At 34.8% G+C, this 20,254-nt stretch overlaps 1 long non-coding RNA gene across 1 annotated transcript in view; it reads right to left on the reverse strand.

Moving 5' to 3' along the window:
• The window catches only part of LOC110345687 (uncharacterized), a 203,762-nt gene that overhangs the window by 171,503 nt on the left and 12,005 nt on the right, over window positions 1–20,254 (reverse strand). The window contains exon 2 of the long non-coding RNA XR_015439544.1: window positions 17,972–18,075. This is a non-coding gene — a long non-coding RNA (uncharacterized LOC110345687). The remainder of the gene's footprint in view (window positions 1–17,971; window positions 18,076–20,254) is intronic.

The following is a 20,254-nucleotide window of genomic DNA, read 5'->3' on the forward strand; positions in this document are numbered from 1 at the left end:
CTATAGGAGAAGAATATCTTTTTTATTTACTCATCTTCAAGGCTCGCCTCAGGTTCTAGGTTTCAATTATGTCTACTTTCATAATCTGTTTTAGTGAACTCTTAGCATTTGGCATTTTACGTTTTTTTATTTAAGATATGCAATTGCATTTTTACCATACTTTGTTTTCCTAATGTCATGTTTTGCACAAGTTTAATAAAACTATCATATATCTATTAACATGTAATTTTTCCACACACTTTGGAAAACTTCATAAATTTAAAAATAAGTTAAATACTTATTAATTACATAGGTTAAGCAGGCATTTTATTGTCTTTGAGTTGTATTTATTTAACCATCAGAGTCTAAACCTGTTATCTTTGTAACTGGACACTAGAAACTCTCATTTCTTATCTTTGTCTATTGTAACATGTTAAGGGACTATCATTTTATTATTTATTATAAGTAAAATACAGGAAAGGTATCAACTTTTTATCACATACGTCTCAAATGCTTTTCCAAATACATCTTTATTTTGTAACTTTTAAAAATGATATCCTTTATAATACTGGAGTTACATTTTACTAATGTTTTACATCATTATCTAACTGAGCAGTGCGTTCCTCTAACACAGGCTTTGTTTACCAAGCTGTATCATATAGTAGTACAAATGGGGTTCTGATACCAAAATTCTTGATTTCAAATCCCATCCCTGTGTCAACTGCTATATGATTTTATGTATGTTGTTTAACTCATTCTAGCTTTAATTTTCTAATTTTAAAAGCAAGGGTAAGTAGGATTATTAGAGACATGGAAATATACAAAAAACTAGAAGAATATCTTACATACAAATCACTTAGCAAATGAGTTATTACGATTATAATACCCTGAATTTCCATGGATTCCTGGACAAGATTTTTATCTCTCCATCTTCTTCTATGGATATATCTGAGGCTTAACATTTTGATTTGTGAAGCAGTGGAGAAAAGCAAAGGAAGACTAATCAGGCTGTCATTTTCTCCAGATCAAGAATATGGAATAATTTTACAAAATACCACAAGATTTTATGCAAGTGGAGAAATAATGTGAAGTCCCTGAGGTTGAGAATTGAGTTTTCCCTTGTTTGTATCCCTAATTTGTATTCCCTTATTTGTATTAAGGGTAAGCCATTATAATACAGTGCCTTACTGCATATAGAAGCCCCATTTTCAAGGGTTGGCAGAACACTAGCAGATGCATGACAGAAATTCTTTTTTTATGCTTTTCTTTAGCTTCCAAAAGATAGGATTGATAAATTTTGAACCATATCTGTTTTTTGTTTTTTTTTTGGTGTGACATACTGTTTTATTTGTGTTAAGTTTGATATTCTTCATTTTGAACTTCTAAAGTACAGAACAATTTTTCTCTAAAAATTCCATGCTCATTAGTTAATCTTTCCTTAAGTGTGATGCCTTGCCATCATGTGCCTTTGATACCCTTTTATCACCCACACACTACCCACATACCTTTTTAACACCATAAAGTGGTGTCTATAAAATTACTCAGCAATTATGCACGTAGGAAAAGCTTGAGCTCTTGAATCAAATAATCCTGCAATTGATTTCTAGCACAGTCATCCACTAACTTTGTGACACTAGGAAATACATACATTTTCTGATCTTTAGTTTTATCTTCCATAGACTGAGAAACAAGATACTCATTTTACTGAGTTGATGAGTTATATAGAATTCATGGTAAGAATATAGTGTACAGTAGTACACCAAACACTAATGTAAAGATAAAATTCCCATCTGCTAGTTTTCCTTAGTTGTTTCCAGGAAAGTTATGAGGTACTATGTGAGAATAATGTAACATATTTTTGTGGCTCTTGATGGCATCCCTAAAAACCATTGATTAGTGCTGAAAAGAATGCAATTTTTGCATCAAAAATTTAATCAGCTACACATTAAATTTTATCTATGACACTGATTTTTGGAAAGTTATTTAAATTTTGCAAGTATTTTCTCATCTATAAATAATATCATAATCATTATATATCACAGAGTTGTTTCAAGATCTAATGTCATTTAGGTAAAGTGTTTTGCAGAGTCCTGAGGCATAGTAAATGCTCATAAGACATCATCGAAATCAATTGTTCATATGATGCAAAAATGCCTTCAACAATAACCATAATAAAAGTTATTTACGTTTCAGAGGTCTTTTCGTCCTCAGTTTCACTTTTTTTTTTTAAAGATTCCAATCTTCCTATGTTGCCCAGAGTTGCCTGAAACTTGTGAACTCAAATGATCCTTTTGCTTCTGCCTCCCAAACAACTGACACATAGTAACAGGCACATAACCTCTAAATTTAGTTTTTGAAGGATCATCTCATACTCAATAAAATCAGTAGCTCTCAAGTTAACCTGTTAGGTTTGACTGCTAGGCCAAGAGATTCTGTCTTTGCTTTCTCATCTGTAAAATGAGAGTGATTCATGGTACCAATTCCTTTCACATGTTAAAAGAATAAAGTCAGATAATACATTGACAGCCCCTAGCACATTGCCAATCACAAGGGTATTCAATAAAGATATAATTATTTTAACTTGGAGCCTAAGTTTTAGAATCTTTTTATATGTTAACTTGAGAGCTACATAATTATAATTTTTTAAAATTGGTTTTTGTCCCATCAGTAAAAATGGAAGACTGAAAACTTTTGAAAGTCTTCCAATCCATTAATAAAACAGGCAAAAATTGTCAGAATCAATTTTCTCAAAACTCTGGAAATTAACCAAATGCTTCCAGAAACCTGAGTAACATTTAGTCAAGACAAACAGTTATCAGAAGGAATAGGCAACTTTGCAGTGTTTTAACTTGCTATAGTCCCATCTCTAATTCCTCAGATCAGTGGTAGTCTTGAAATTAACAGCTATTATTATGTGTCAATTAAAAATAAAATTAAAAGAAATTACAGTTTATGTTGCTAAATAAGAATGGATTTCATTATTTTGATTCACTCAAACTCACATAGTGCTAAGATTTTCTCCCTTTTGGATGGAGTGGTTTGGGGCCATTCTCCGATGTTTTATCACTAATGAGTCAAAAAATAAAGAAAGAAATCATAGAGGAAATTAGAAAAGATTTCCTTTGAATGAAAATTAAAAGAGAATACACTAAAAGGCACAGATGGCAGCAAATGTAGTTATTTGAGGGAAATCAATAGTTATAAATACTCATATTAGGAAAAGAAGAAAGATGTTGAATAAATAGCTTAAACTTCTACCTTAACAAACTAGAATAAGAAAAGCAAGCTAATCTCAGAACAAGATAAAGAAAGAAAATAACAAAGATTAGAGTGGGTAAAAATCAATCAACTTGGTGAAGAGACTTTCAAATGGAACATTTATTTTTGGCACAGTGCGGGCAAAACAAGTGGATGATTGAACATGATTTAATCTTTCACTTCTCACCTGTCTGTTTGGCACCAGCCAGAGACATCCATAATGAATTGGAAGCAAAAGGATTAGGCAGATCATGAAGGGCAGCAAAAGCCTTGCCTTTTCTCTGTTGCTGGGGTATACTTCTACTTGTATTTTAGTCTGAAACACACTTGCCTCAGAATCTTGAATAAATAGTTTATGATAGATGTGCACCTGGAATAGTTCCCTCGTCCAGTTTCTTTGTCTGCTCAGAATGGATTGGGAAACTATTATTGGTGAGTTACTTCACTCAAATTATTTAAAATAATTTCACCCATATAATTACTACTGTCATTTTAACAGGTATTCTTATTATGTAAATTCTAAATTCATACTAATATTAGAAAGTTTCTTTCATGTGCATATTTTTCACTTTATAAAGTACTCGTAACTATATCATCTCAGTTCTATAAATACAGAGAACAAATATGCATCTCTATTTTTAAACTTATAATTCTTTAATTAATCATAAAAATGTCCTGTGAACTATCAGCAGGGATTTCAACTGCTCCCACCAAGGTTTATTTTCCTCTGTCCTTTGACTATTCAGAAATTTAAGGCTTAAGCACCCCAAAGGTAAATCAGCTTCCTCCTGACATCAGGAGTAGAAGAAACTGAGCCTAGAGAAAGCACCATCAATGTCACTGTTGAAGTAGATCCCCGCAGTCCTTCAGATACTTGTCCATATGAAAATGTCAGGTCTATAAGCCCAAACAGTTCCTAATATGGAGCTATTTATTTGCTCCAAACTATACTTCTTACAGTTCACACTCATATACACAGGTAGTCATGCCTCCCAAAAATCTGTTGTTGGGTATTTGGATTTAGATCAACTACTAAAAGTCAGTGTTCCAGTTTTAGAAGAGTTCCAATGTTCACCATCGCCTTTGGATATCAGTTTCCAATTTCTTCACCTTCCTAATAGATTTGTACCAGCAACTCTACAATGAGCTTCCAGGCCTTTGCCTTTGGCCTGGTGCTATATTCTTGATCCTTCTTCTTCTGCAGCTTCCAACTTCTTGGACTCTGCAGGTACAGGATCCTCTAGCTCTCTAGCAGGAAAACAACCGTGGAGGATTCTTCTATTTCTGATCCCACAGACATCAGTATGGACTGTCCTGCCTCTGATCCTGTAAACCTACCTCATAAATCCACTTGTATAATTACAGATATATTTTCTATTGAGTTTGTTCCTCTAGAGAATCCTAATTAATGCATACGTTGTTATAAGAGTAGTTCAGGAGAAAAAGAACCACAAGGATACATTTCTCTAATTGGTTTAGTGGTTCCTGGAGTTGGCCATCTGATTTGGTGAGACCTAAGTTGCTATGGTCTCTCATGATGCAGAGAGTACTGATAATCCATGGTGTGAAGTGTTTAAAGTAATCTGCAACGCACATCCATTTGTTATCCTAATTCACTACTTGTAAGACGCAAAGAATTTAATGACTATAGACAATGTTTTTGAACGTTTCTGGAAGAGTAAGAAATATAATGATGCTGGTGGGTTACTCTTAGCACATCTGTACAAACTACTAAAAGAAAATAATGAGCTCCAGACAAACATAAACAATCTAAAGGCTTCTAAGTTTGGCCTGAATAAGAATCTTCTCTCCTTTAGTTGTAGGATGGAAGTTGCCAAAAACCAAACATAAGCCTTCATAATGCAATTGGCCGAATTACAGTGCAAGGTTAGTGCTCAGCCTTCAAGGGTATCTGCAGTTAAAGTGAGAATGCTGATTAGAAAAGAAGGGGATCCTGTAAACTGAGATGGGCATTGTTTGCCAGGACCCTGATGTGACTGGAGACATTGAACTCCTAAATTCTGATAAAATTATTTTGCCATGGAAGAGATTTACCCACCCTCAGTGGCAGATGCAGCTCCACCCTCACCCCCTAATTCCTCTGGTATTGACATCTACTCCGGTATGCCTGAGCAAATTAATCCTGTGTTGCCTGTAGAAACAGTAAGGACCTTCCCTGATACAGTTACCAAATAAAACAATGCTGTTTCTCCTCAGGACCCACACTCACCACCCACTTTTGCTTCTAGGCCTATAACCAGGTTCAAATCTCAGAAGGCTTCTCAAGGTAAAGTGTACAATGTGACCCATGGGTAGTACGCTATACTCCCAAGGAACTTCTTGAGTTTTCTAATTCTTATAAGCAGAGGTCTGGGGAACAGATATAGGAATAGATTTATTTAAGAGTGTGATATAATTGCTTCAAGAAACATAAACATGTATCAGAATGGATTTCCTGATATATACTCAGTAAGTAGAGATTCTTGATTTAATGTCTTAGCCAGGAGTTTAAAAAAAGGAGATAATAGTTTATTTGGTTGGTTGAAATATGGATCAAAAGATGGCCTAGTATGAATGAGATGGAGGTGCTAGATGTTCCTTGGTTTACTCTTTACTCAAAGGCTATGGAAATGAGAATTCTGGAGTGGATTTGCTAGGTAAAAATTAGTCCTCCATAGTGAAAGGATCCAGAAAACTATACCCTTCACTAATACATTAAGAAATAGATGGGCTGGGGATTTAGCTCAGTAGTTCCGCTGCTTGCCTTGCAAGCACAAGGTCCCGAGTCCAATCCCCAGTACCAAAAAAAAAAAAAAGAAAAGAAATAGATTTGTGAGGGGAGCATCAGCATCCATGAAGAGCTCTTTTGTTACTCTTCTCTGTATATCAGACCTTATAGCAGTGCCTGAAGCCACTGAATTGAGAAACTTAAATGCCACAGGTATAGCTAAATCTCAGAGTGGCAGGGACCAAGAGGTACTGTTCAATCACCAAAGGCAAGGTAGGTGCATTTACCATAACAGAGAGCAGAGATGAATTGATGATCAGAATGGCCTGTCACGGTATTGACTAATTATAGTGTTTGTAGAAGTGAAATAGATAGAAAACCTACTACATTTTTACTATATTTATGTAAGTAGAAACATTTTAAAGGAAATGAGCAAAGATCTACCTCAAATAGTAGTAACAGAGAATCATGGCTCCTGAACCAATTTCCAACTTGAGCCAGTTTACAGACCCAGAACCCCTCGAATGTAAAGGAGGCTGGGTCCCCTTCAGGAAGAACCCTGTACCATTACCAACAAGTTATACCATCAATTTTTCTCCCATCCTTCCCCAAAGAGACCTGTGGCCTTTTATCGAGGTAACTATACACTGGGCTAAAGGAAATGTTCAGACATTTCTGGGACTATTGGACACTGTTTCTGAATACTGCTAATTCCAGGAGGTATGAAACATTATCTTGGCCCTCCAGTAAGGGCAGTGGCTTCCAATACGGTAATTCATAGTTTTGACCAAGGAGCAACTCACAGAGGGTCCAGTATGTCCCTGAATACATCATGTGTCATTTTCCTAGTTCTTAAAATGCATAAGTGGAATAGGTACAATTAGTACTGGACAGAATTTCAAAAAAAAAAAAAAATGAAATTACGTGGTGGGTGAGGCATGGCAGGTGATAGGGGAATTTTTTTTTTTTTTTTTGGTACTGGGGATTGAACTCGGGTCCTTGTGCTTGTGCAGTGATAGGGGAATTTTTAAAATATGTGTTATGTCCATGTACAAAATGAAACCTATTAATCAGTATAAAATTATACACTAATAAAAATACGGGAAGAAAAGTTGAGAGCCTTTTTTATGTACAAAAGAAATATAACAACTCAAGGATTGCAGTACCCAAGGGAATATAGTTACCATGACTTATAGAAAAATAAATGAAATTTCACTGAGCACATACCATTAAGAAAGTAAGTATTGACATAATGAAAATTCTTTAATTTTTACCTAAACAAAGAATGTAGTCATAGTTATATCAGTGCTTGCTCTTACTAAGTCAGGTAACTCAGGCTTAGATTTCTTGCCTCTTATAGGTTATGCTATTCTAAGAATCTTATTGAATTTGCTAACAATCTGGGTTGGAGCTTTATAATTTATTCATGTAAAATCTGCCTAATACTGAAATGAAAAACCTGTTTTTGGGAGCTCTCACATTGTTGGCTTTGTATTTCAGGAAGGTAGAGAGTCAAACATTAAAAACATTATATAATGATTAAAACAGTATTCTCACAGCACCTGCCAAGGCAAGAATTTCAATAAAATGATCTGTTTTTTTCAAATGGTAGGAGAAGGCATTGTCTATTTGCTTCCAAGTAGGCCCAAGGATTCTTATACAAAGTCCTCCATCTTCTTCCTCTTTAGCAATTTTATGTACTCTCAATCACAGGAGTCATGATCTTGTTTGTGTCCCAAGAATCAGTCAAGAATGACTGTCTCTACACGAGGCCAATTAAAAGGCACCAACACAAAAGTTCTGACCCAAAAAAAGTGAGATTTTTAATCTAGAGACAAGGGAAACTCTGATATCTTAAGGATCTCTTTTAAGAGAGCCCTCTATTAAAAATTCTTGCTTTTGTAGATATTGTCTACTTTCTATACTTAATTCAAGGACTTGAGAGCTATCAAGAATCAAGTCTTTTTATTCATAAGACTTCCACATGCTTGTCACACTTCATTGATATTTCCTACAAATTCATTCATTTTATTTAAAACAAATGAGTTTAGAATAAACTATGAATTCAGCAATATAACAATGAATTGGGCTTGCAATAAGATATTTAAATTTAATAGGCATGTCAACAAATGATTAGAAAACTATACCATATATGCTTAAGTGGAGCTTTGAACAGAGTGCAGAGGCAACACAATGAGGGCCTCAGTGCCTACAACAGAGCAGTAGGGCAGAAAAGAGCTGCACTGGTTCTCAGAAAGGTGTGAGCACAACCAGACTCCCCATCTGCCACTCTTCTAAACATCACGATTGATTTAATGGATTGAATGTGGTTGACACTATTCTCTTTCTCCTATACATATCCCCTATGGAAACTGGAGGCTTAGTAGGAGAGAATAACTTTATTCAATAAAGGAAGATTGCTTTTCAAATGGTGAAAAATTAATACCTTCACTGCTATGTTAGAACACATACTATGAATATTCGCTGTTCAATGTGTTGAATGATTCCTCTGATAAAGATGAGACAGAAGGCAGTTTAGGCAGAAGAAAACTTAAAAATATGCAATAAAGGAGGTGCCAGTTTCAGGAATAGGCAAAATAATTTCACTGGACTTATTAACAGATAGCACATGCCACCCTCTGTGGGGAAAGGGAAAGACTTAAGCATAAGGAAAGAGGTTCTAGGGTAAGTCTAAAGAGAGTGGTTACCAGGTCCTTCTGTGTGTAGCTTCAAAGCAAAAAAAAAGTTATATTCAGTGGAGTGGAGATAGTTAAACTTGAGTTTTAGAGAATTAATGACTTAGGCAATGTGGGAAATGGATTAAAATGGCAAAGAATGGTAATGGGAACATCAGTTAGGAATGTTCTCTAATGTAGCAAGGAGAAATAGAGACAATGGTTAGATAATAGCAGTATTAACATAAAAAAGGATTTGAAATCATATGAATTAGGTAACAAGATTTGGGAACTTATTCAGCAACATAGGAGGTGACAGGGGAATCTGTTTTGGACATGTCAGTGGAAACTAACTCAGGATACTAAGTGAAAGATGAAGAGTAGATTGTGAGCAACAGTGAAGAACATATTTTGGACTTATTAAGTTTTAAGTTTTAGGGTCCAGAGTAAGAACCTGGTGGTATCCAGAGGGAAAATGAAAATATTAATGTGGAGCTTTGTATAAAATTAGGAAATAGAGAGCCAAACATAAGAAGTCACCAGTATAAATATGGTGGTCACAGTCTTAACTGTCTAGGAAAAAACAGAAAAATAATTTACAATGAGATCAATAAAAGGCTGAGAACAAATCTGTAGAATATTTAAATGCTCCAGGAAAGAAAATCCAAAGAAGGGACCTGAAAATCTCTAGTTAGATATGTAAGAAAGTGGAATTTACCTTCAAAATAAATTTTCTTTCATGGATTAAACCATTTTATAACATTTTACATATCATCACCCAATGGAAGGCTTTGTCATGGCTGAAAATAAAGCTATGTAAAGAAAATATATTTCTTGCTCATAAAGAACTTATGTAAGAGAAGGAATGTGTATCTATAATAAAATACTAAGTTCAATTTTAAATAATTTTATGTTGTAAAAAACATTTTATAAAAATATGAAAAGACTGGGATAGAAAATAGAGGTTTCTTAAGCAACAGACAGAATAAGAAATAATAAAGATAAAACTTTAAAAGGGATACAGAAATAGAAGTACCAGGGGAACTTCACAATCTCCACAATATGAAGGGATAAAAGTTTCATGAAAAGTTAGTTATTAAGACCCTCAGTGGGACTTGCTAATGAGAAAGTTATTGGTAAATTTAGAGAGACTAACTATAATAAAAAGGAGAAAAAAATATAAATTACTAATTTGAAATATAAAACATAATTGGATATAATCATTTATTTCTGCACCTTCCTGAATTAATATTCTTTTCTTATTTTTTCAATTTTTATCTCTTATTACTGTGTTTGTAGTACATAATGATTATATTCCTCATGGTGAGTCAATACATAAACCATCTTGATTATTTTTCATCACTGAACCCTTCCCTCTCATCCCTTTTGCAAAAGATCTATCTCTCTAGTTCCTATTATCTATCTTTTATTTTGCTTATTTATATTTTGGGTTTCTCATATAAGAGAAACCATGCAGTATTTAAGCTTGTATGTCTGACTTATTTTACTTAACATTATGGTCTCATATTGCAACCATTTTCCTACAAATGACTCAAGTTTTTCTTTATGGTACTGTGCATAAATACTAAACTTTCTTTATCCATTCATCTGCTGATGAATTTGTAGGCCACTTCCAAGAATTAGCTATTATGAATTGTGCTGCTGTAGACCTGAGCATACCATTGTACTATATATATATATATATATATATATATATATATATATATACACACACATATATGGTATATAATACACCATTGTATTACAATGTCTTTAGCTCTAGTAGGAGAATAGCTGGGTTGAATGGAATTGCTTTTAGCTTTTCCACAAATCTGCATACTGATTTCCATAATGGTTGTGCTAGTTTACATTCCCACCAACAATGTAGAAGGATTCTTTTTCACTACAGTCTCCCTAGTATTTGTGATTATTTGATGTCTTGATGACTGGCATTGTTTCTGGAATAAGGTGAAGTCTCAGTGTTGTTTTAATTGAATTTGACACATAAACACACATAGACCAAAAGAATATGAAGAAATGATAGGGAGTGAAGCTCAGCCGGTCCCAGCACCTGGAAGGAAGCTCCCCACCTCCATCCCAGGCTGCTAGGGCAGTGAAGCTCAGTTGGTCCCAGCACCCGGAAGGAAGCTCCCCCGTTGCCATCCCAGGCTCCTAGGGCCAAGAAGGTGAGCTGGTCCCAGCACTCGGAAGGAAGCTCCCCACCTCCATCCCAGGCTCCCAGGGCAGTGAAACTCAGATGGTCCCAGCACCAGGAAGGAAGCTCCCCCGCCACCATCCCAAGCTCCTAGGGCAGAGAAGCTGAGCCGGTCCCAGTACCCAGAAGGAAGCTTCCCCACTGCCATCCCAAGCTCCTAGGGCAGAGAAGGTGAGCCGCGTGGGCGCCAGAGGCACCCCCCCCCCCGTGGAAATGAGAAGACACATAAACAAACCTCAAAAACAGACTTCCAGATTACCTACAGCAACACCAAGGGCAAATGAGATGGAACACTCTGATACTCAGCCACCGGGACTCTCTGAACTGGCAACAAAAGAGGATCTGGGAAAAATGAAATCACAAATAATTACTCAGATAACAGCAAAGATTTTGCTCATGGTGCAAGACATGATTAATAAATCTAGAGAGGACACAGATAAAAAAAATAGAGGATCTGAGGAATATGATGGAATGCCAACATAGGAAACAAATGGAATCCATAAAACAGATACAAACAGATTTCCAAGAGATTAAAAACTCCATCGAAAGTCTGTGGAGCAGAATGAACCAATGTGAGGATAGAATTTCACATATAGAAGATAAGATTGCAATTAGTGACCAGGAAAAGAAAAATTGCTTTAAAATTGTAAAGAAACATGAGAAATCAATCCAGCAGCTACTAGACAATGCAAAGAATAACATAAGATTGATTGGAGTCAATGAAGAAACAGGAGAGAGTGCAGATGACATAAAAAAACTCTTCACAGAAGTGATGGCAGAAAACTTCCCAAGAAGGGGAAAAGAACTTGACATACAGATAAGTGAGGCATATAGGACTCCAGCTAGCCTTAATCAAAAAAAATCTACACATAGGTATATAATAGTTAGGATTCCAGAAATCCAACACAAGAACAAAATTCTACAAGCAGTGAGAGAAAAGAAACAAATCACATACAAAGGAAAGCCCATCAGAATCACAGCAGACTTCTCAATGCAAACCCTCAAGGCAAGAAGAGCTTGGAGTGATGTATTTCAAGCCCTAAAGGAAAACAGCTTCCAACCCAGATTGATGTACCCTGCAAAACTATCTTTCAAAATTGATGGAGAAATAAGATGCTTTCATGATAAAGAGCACCTCAGGAACTTCATGAATACCAAACCAGCCCTCCAAAAAATTTTAGACAATACCCTAGGAAAAGACAATGAGGATCACGACCCCAGGAAACCCAGCAGAATGAATCCATTGGCCATAACAAACTAAATGCAAAGGGGGAGAATCCAACAAAAAGAAAAAGTCATGACAAGGCTTTTAAAACTTTTGACTTCATCTCCCTAATGAGTGTATAATTCAGTCTTATTATTGTACTGATTAGTATTTTTCTGATTCTAGAGTTGCACACCATTGCTTGTGCTATACTGGCTATTTATCATCTTCTAATGTCTACATTTTAATTGGGTTGTCTATTAATGAGCTCTAAGAATTCTTTATATATTCTGGTCATAGGTTATAGGTATTGTAAATGTGGTCTGTTTAAGGACTACTTTTCATTTTAATGATGTCATTTAAAGTTCTAAATTTTGATGGAATCTCATTTATCATAATTTTTTTCTTTTATACATCATATTTTTTGTATCCTAGGTAGTTCTTGCCTACCCTGAATTCATAAATATTTTCTCTTATAATTTCTTCTTAAAGTTTTATACTTTTAGGCTTTCTTATTTAGGTTCATAGATCCCTTCAAGTTATTTTCATGTATGGAAAAAAAGGGTTGAGGTTAATTTTTTATATACAGATACCAAGTGTTCTAGTGCCGTTTGCTGAAGTCATTATCTCCTCCTCGGCTCTTGAATTGAGTTTATATTCTATAAAATGCTAATGTTAAATAATCTTTCAAAACTCAGTGGACCATATATGTGTGGTTCTATTTCTAGATTCTCTGTTTTATTCAAATGATCTATATGTCTTTCCTTACACCAACACTGCCTTGATTACCGTAGCTTTAGAAGAAGTCTTAAAATTGGGTGCTCAACGTCTTCCAACACTGTTTTTGTTTTTGTTTTTGGCTTTTCTGGGTCCTTGGTACTCCTACATAACTTTTAAATTTCAATATCTAGTTCTTCATTTATACCAAGTATACACAGACATGAATTTTTATATATACCTTGGGTTTTTTAATCCTGCTAAATTCAAGTACAAGTTCTAGGGACTCCTAGAGATTTCTTAGTATTTTCTCTGTAGATGATCATTTCATCTACATATAAAGATTTTGCTTCTGCCATGCCAATCCTATCCTAGCTGTGTCATTTTATTGCCAGACTATTTTGGTTTAGACCTATGTTTCAAAGTCTAATGGACGGATGAAGAGTAGGCATATATGCCCTTGTTCCCCACGTTAGGGAGAAAGCATTGTAACGTCTCCATTCATAGAAGGAGTTTTTGTTGGAAGTATGGAGTACATGTCTTTGATCTGTTGAGAAGGTTCTGTTCTACTTCTAGTCTCCTGATAGCTTTTACCATGAACAGCTGTAGAATTTAGTCCAATACTCTTTCTCCAACTAGTGACAGGATCATATGGCTTTCTCCTTTCCTCTGCTAAAATGATGACTTTTGGGGGTGGATCTTCCAATGCTGGACCAACACTGCCATCCCTATAATAAAACCACTTTCTACATACTGCCAGATCTGACTTCTAAGAGTTTGTTTTGTTAAACAAATTTCTATCTATGTTCATACTTTTTTCTTCTATTATCTTTATCCAGTTTTAGGATTAGCACAATGTTGATTTCCTAAAATGAGGGGAGAAGTGTTCCTTCTTTTTTCTGCTTTAAATGTTTGATGTAATTTATCAGTTACACTGTTTATGAGCCTGCTGTTGTCATATAGGTAGGTTTTCAAGCTAGGAATATACTTTCTTTAATAGGTGCTATTCAAATTTTATATTTCCTCCAGAGTTAGTTTCCTTAATTTGTCTTCTAAGTTACTTCTTAGAGCTTGTCAAATTTATTTCAAAAAAGATTTTTGAAATATGCTTTCTATATCCTTTTAAATTCTGTACAATCTGCGGTAATGTCTCCTAGATCTTAATATTGTAATTTTAAAAATGTATAACTGATATTGTGTAACAGGAAGAAAAGGTCTAAAAGAGCAGGGAAATTGGGAGGGGTAGGGGAAGGGAAAAAAGGGAAAGGAAAAAATATGAGAAGAGGAAAAAAATGGAAAGAAGGTCTTTGCAAATAGGGAAGGGTGGAGGGGGTGAAGGGAGGGCAAGGGAAGGGAGAAAAAAAAATAAGAACCAAGAGACTTATGTAATGGTACAAGATCCCAATGATGAATGTAACTGTATTTTATACCTAAAATGTACCAATAAAGTTAATGGGGGAAAAAAAAAAGAAATGATAGGACCTATATGTGGTGGCTAGAGAGCATTCATATGAGTGGTAATGACTGGGTTGGTTGGGGAAAGTTGAAATCAAAGCTACTGGTTGCACAAAAGCCCACAAAGATGTTCTAGTCTCTAGATTCAACACTCAAAAAAATGCAGGTTACGGATGGACATATTGAATAATACCATAGGATGTTCACAGAAAAATAAAGAATGTGGACAATTCTACAGGAAAAATGGTCTTGTTTCCTTAAAAATAAATAGCAAAGAATAAAGTGGATATAGAAGAAACTGTTACAGAGTAAGATAAAATTAAAATTTAATCTAGAATTTGTATGGATCCAGATTAGAAAAATTAACTGTAAAATTCCCTTATGGGAAAATCTGAATATTGACTGGCCAGCCTTATGATGCTACTTTTAATTTTGAGATGGTATAATTGGTGCTGCATTTATGTTTGTAAAAACACTTACCTTATGTTAGAGCAACAGTGAATTATTTCTGAGTGAGATTTATTGAGTTTTATAGATATTGTGCTTTTTACAAATTCAAAGTTTGGGGCATACTTGTATCAAGCAAGTCCACTAGCACTAACAGTAAATGCTGACTTTGTACCTATGTGCCACATTTTGATAACTTTGACAATATTAAAACCCTTTTCTCTACAAATGTATCTTTTATGGTGTCCTATAATCAGAAATCTTTGATGTTATTGAGGTAACTTTTTTAAGGCACCTTGATCAGGCTTCCCTAGTTCCTGAAACAGAACAATATTGAAAATAGGCCAAATAAGGGCCCTACTGTGGTCTGTGGGCTTTTAAGTGAAAGGAAGTCACATGTCTCTGACTTTAAATCAAAAGCTAGAGATGATTAAACTTACTAAGAAAGGTATGTCAAAAGCCAGAATAAGCCCAAAGCTATGCCTCTTGTCCCAAACAGTGAAATTCTGACTACACAGGAGAAGTTCTTGGCGAAAATTAAAAGTACTAAGTCAGTGAACACATGAGTGATTCTAAAGCTAACCAGAAGTATCGCTGATATAAAGTTTTAGTGGTCAGAATAGAAAATCAGACCAGCCCCAATATTCCTGTCAGCCATAGCCTAATCTAGGAAAAGGTTTTATATTCTTTAATTTTCTGTTGCCTGAGACAGGCTTTCTTTCAGGCTTAAAGAAAGCACTCATCTCCCTAAAATCTAAGTGCTGATGTAGAACCTGCAGCAAGTTATACAGAAGCTTTGACTTTGATAAAGATGGGTGCATTAAACAAAGATTTCAATGTAGATGAAACAACTTTCTATTGGACTAAGAAGCTATCTAGGACTTTAATAGCTAGAGAGGAGAAGTCAAGACCTAAGCAAATCTTCAAACAGGCTGACCTAGCTTGTTTGGGGATAATGCAGCTAGTATATTAATTTGAAGGTAATGTTCATTTACCATCTTGAAAATCTCAGGGCTCTTGAGACTATACTAAGTCTATTCTGCTTCTGCTATAATAGAACAGCAAATCCTAGATGACAACATATCTGTTTATAACAAGGTTAAATGAATATTTGAAGCTCACTGTTCAGACCCACTGCTTAGGGAAAAAAACTCCTTTCAAAATACTACTGTTCATTGGCAATGTATTTCATCACGTAAGAGCTGTGTTGGAAATGTACAATATAGTTAAACTTGTTTTCACATCTACTATCATAGCACCCATTCTGTATCCCATGGATCAAGAAGAAATTCTGACTTTCATGTACTACTATGATTGTTGTTGTTATTATTATTATTTGGTACCAGGGATTGAACCTTCACACTGAGCTACATTCTAAGCCCTTTTAATTTTTTTTTGAGACAGGATCTCTCTAAATTGCTGAACTGCCTAAGGCTGGGCTTGAATTTGTGATTTTCCTGCCTCAGCTTCCCAGAGTGGTAGGATTATAGCTGTGTGCCATTGTGCACAGCTCAAGTTTTATTAGTTAACAAGTACCTTCTATAGACTACAGTTTTACAGATAGTGATGCCTCTGATGGGTAAATGGAAAATCTTCTGAAAAGGAATTACTATTCTAGATGCCCTTAAGAGTATTTGAAGCAGGCATGGTGGTGCATTTGGGTAACCCTAGTACTCTGGGAGGCTGAGGCAGGAAGATACAAATTCAAGCCCAGCCTGCACAACTATTATGACTTAAAAAGATAAAAAGGGGGGAGGGGGCTGGGAATATAGCTCAGTGTAAAGGTGCTGGGTTCAATCCCTAGTTCTGAAAAAAAAATTTTTTTAATTGTGTTTTGCAAGAGGATGTCAAGATGTCAAGAAGAACATGAGTTTGGGAGATGAGATATTGATTCAAACTACTTTAAAGGGTGAGATGTGGTAGAAATGGTAAGAAAACTAAATTAGAAGTGGAACCAGAAGATGTGACTGAATTATTGGAATCCCAAAATAATACTTTAACAGATGAGGACTTTCTTCCTATAGATGAGCTCATGAAGTGGTTTTGTAAGATAGAACCTACTCCTGGTGCAGATGCGGTAAACATTATTAAAATGACAAAAGATAATTTACAACAATACACAAACTAAATTGATAGAGCAGTGGCAGGATTTGAGAGGACTGAGTCCAATGCTGAAAGAAATTCTACTGTGGATAAAACAATACCAAATAGCTTTGCATGCTGCAAAGAAATGTTCCATAGAGAGAAGAATATGTGCAGCAAAATTTACTGTTTTATATTAAGAAATTTCCACAGTCCCCCCAAACCCTAGCAACCACTACCACCTCAATCAGTCAGCAGCCGTCAGCATCTAGGCAAGACCTTTTATCAGCAGAAAATTTACAACTTCCAGAAGCCCACATTAAGTATTTCATTAACATTTTGAGCAAAAAAAAATTTAAAATAAGTTATATATATATGTAATTAGGTTAAATTAGGTCTATTGTTTTCTTTAGATATAATGCTACCGCACAGTTAATGAACTACAAAATAGAATACATAGAACTTTTACATGTACCAGAAACCAAAACTCTCTTTAACTTGTTTTACTGTGATATTCACTTCAATACGGTGATCTGGACTCAAATTGCACAATATTTCTTAGCTATTCCTATAATACAATAGAGTGATGATGGGGTTGGGGAGAGACAAGAATTGGGGGAAAGCAAATAAAACAAGATTGGCTATAAGTTGATAATTGATAAGACTGGGTGGTTTGGGGAGGAGGCTTTTGATGTTCTTTTTTTTCTTTAATCTTGTGATTGACATTTTCACCATAAGGGACTCAAGAACAAATCAAAATTTCTGAAATATACTGATAAAAATTGAAAGCTGATGAAGAATTAAATGGATTTTTTTCTTTATACTGATGACTTTGGCTGGGGACAAAGCTCAGTGGTGGAGTGCTTACCTAGCACATACAATGCCCTGCGTTTGATCCCTAGAACCATCAGAAAGAGGAACTTACCAATGAAGGAAATATAAAACAGTGGACAAGTATACATTTATTTGTTCATTCATTCACATAGTATTTATAAAAACTCAGCCATTGCTAGATAGGAAGAATGAAGAAAACCAGTTTTAAGGAAAGTACACAATTCAAAGAAATATGTTCCTTGAAAAAAATACTGTAAGATATACAGATGCTTATTGATTTCTGATGAGGTTTTATCCTAAAAAAACCATGATGATTGGAAAGTACTACAAGACCAAACTGCACCTAATTCACCTGATGTTTGCACAGCATAACTCACCGACAGTCCCCTTCGGAACACCGCTTGTTTACCCTTCATGACTGTGCAGCCGGCTGGAAGCAGAAGCGTTTATTAGGAAGAGTACCAGTTCACGTGTTGCCACCCTGGGAAAAGATCAAAATTTAAAACTTGAAGTATAATTTCCAATGAATGCGGATCAATTTTGGTACCATCATAAAGCTGAAAAATTTTAAGTGGAACCATTGTAAGCCAGGGACTGGTTATACAATAAGTTACTGATATTAAACATTAAGAGATACTGGCATAGCATCTAGGGCTGTACTACTTCGTATGGTAGCTACCAGCTACTTTTGGCTGTTGAAAGTGACTAGCAAAGAATTTAACTTTTCATTTTAATTTTGATTTATTTAAATTTAAAACCTTAAACAGTATGAAACACTTGTAAAATGACTATTATTTTGGTAGGGTTACATTTCACTTGAACTTTTGTATCATGTGAGATATTGTTGTATTTTACTGTACATATTGGGAACAATCATCATTTCTAGTATTACACATAAACCTATCACCAGTCCAGTTGGTGTCTATGGATTGACTGGTATTTTGAATGGTATTCATCTGTTCATTGATAAGTTTATAATGTGTTTATTTCAATATTTCATGCAGATGCAGGAATAACAGCAATACTTATGTAACCTTAATTAACAAATATATTGAAATATTTATTTTAACTATAAAATAAGCAAATAACTTTTCTACTTTAAAACAAATATGGAAGTTATGATTCACTGCAGCAAAAGGATCTTTTTCTGTTAAAAACTCTCAACAAATTAAATATAGAAGAAATGTACCTCAACCTAGTAAAGACCATATATGAAAAACTCACAGCTAGCATCATAGGCAGTGGGTGAAAAGAGAAAAACTCTTCCTTTAAGATTAGAAGCAAGACAAAGATGTTCACTCTCGCCACCATTATTCAACATAGTACCAAAACTCCTAGGCTGGGTGGTTAGTCAAAAGAAACCCAAGAAAGAAAGAAGTTAAATTGTTTCTGTTTTCAGATGATAGACTTTTACTATAAGAACTCTAGAGATTCTAAAATCTGTTAAGATAAATAAATAAAGTTGCAAGACACATAATTAGCATGCAAAAATAAGCAGTGTTTCTATGCACCAATCACAAATCTGGAAAGCAAATCCAGGAAAAACCCATCTACAATAGAAATAAAATTATAAAATAGGAATAAATTTCACTAAAACGGTAAAAGATATGTATAGTGAAACCATAAAACATTGATGAATAAAATAAAGACAAATAAACAGAAAGATAGCTGTGTTTATGTATTGGAAGAATTAATAATGTTAAAATACCCATTCTGGCTAAAGCAATCTGCAGACATAATGTCTACCTCTAGCAAGATTCCAATGGAATTTTTTCACAGAAGTAGAAAAAATATAAAATGCACAAGAAATAATAAAAGACCCTGAGTAGCCAAGGAAACTTGAAGAAAAAGTACAAACAAGCACTACTAGATTTCAAACATATAATAAAGAAAGCTACAATAATTGACACAGAAATATTGGCATAAAAGCAGACATCCAAACCAATGAATGAAACAAAATAGAGAACTCCAAAATAAATCTGCTCATTTGCCATTAATTGATTTTTAACAAGGATATAAGAAACCCAGAATAGAGAAAATACAGTATCTTCCATAAATGATGCTGGGAAAACCAGATATCTATATGCAGAAGAATGAAATCAGACCCTTATCTCCTAGCACATACAAAAGGGAGGTAGATTTTGTGGCAATGAGAAGGGGACCTAGGGTTGGAGGAGACAGAAGGGAGGTGAGGGGAAGTGAGAAAGATAAAGGTGCACTACGTATTTTCCCCAAGATGAATGTAATTGTTATTATCAGAAACATACACTTATTTTTGAAACCCCAAATCAAAGGGGATCAGGGAAGATGGGAAGAGGAAGAAGGAGTAAAAATATACATGGACAAATTCCCAAGATCAAAGTAATTATCATGTATTGGAAACACATGCTAAACAAACAAATATACGAATAAACTGAAAGTCAAAATAAAGACTTAAAACAAAAGGCCAGAAACTATAAAACTACTGGAAGAAAACTTACGGGGAAAACTCCATGACACTAGTCTGGACAGTGAATTTCTAGAAATGAGATCAAAAGCACGGGAAACAAAGGAGAAACTAGACAAATGGAATTACATGAAAGAAAAAGCTTGGGGACAGCTAAGGAAATAATCAACAGAATAGAAAGACAAACTACAAAATGAGAGGAAATAGTCGCAAA

This window comes from Heterocephalus glaber, unplaced genomic scaffold (assembly GCF_053883595.1).
Source record: "Heterocephalus glaber isolate CG9 unplaced genomic scaffold, H.glaber_assembly_v1.0 deba00001472, whole genome shotgun sequence".
In the NCBI taxonomy this organism is placed as follows: Eukaryota; Metazoa; Chordata; class Mammalia; order Rodentia; family Bathyergidae; genus Heterocephalus; species Heterocephalus glaber.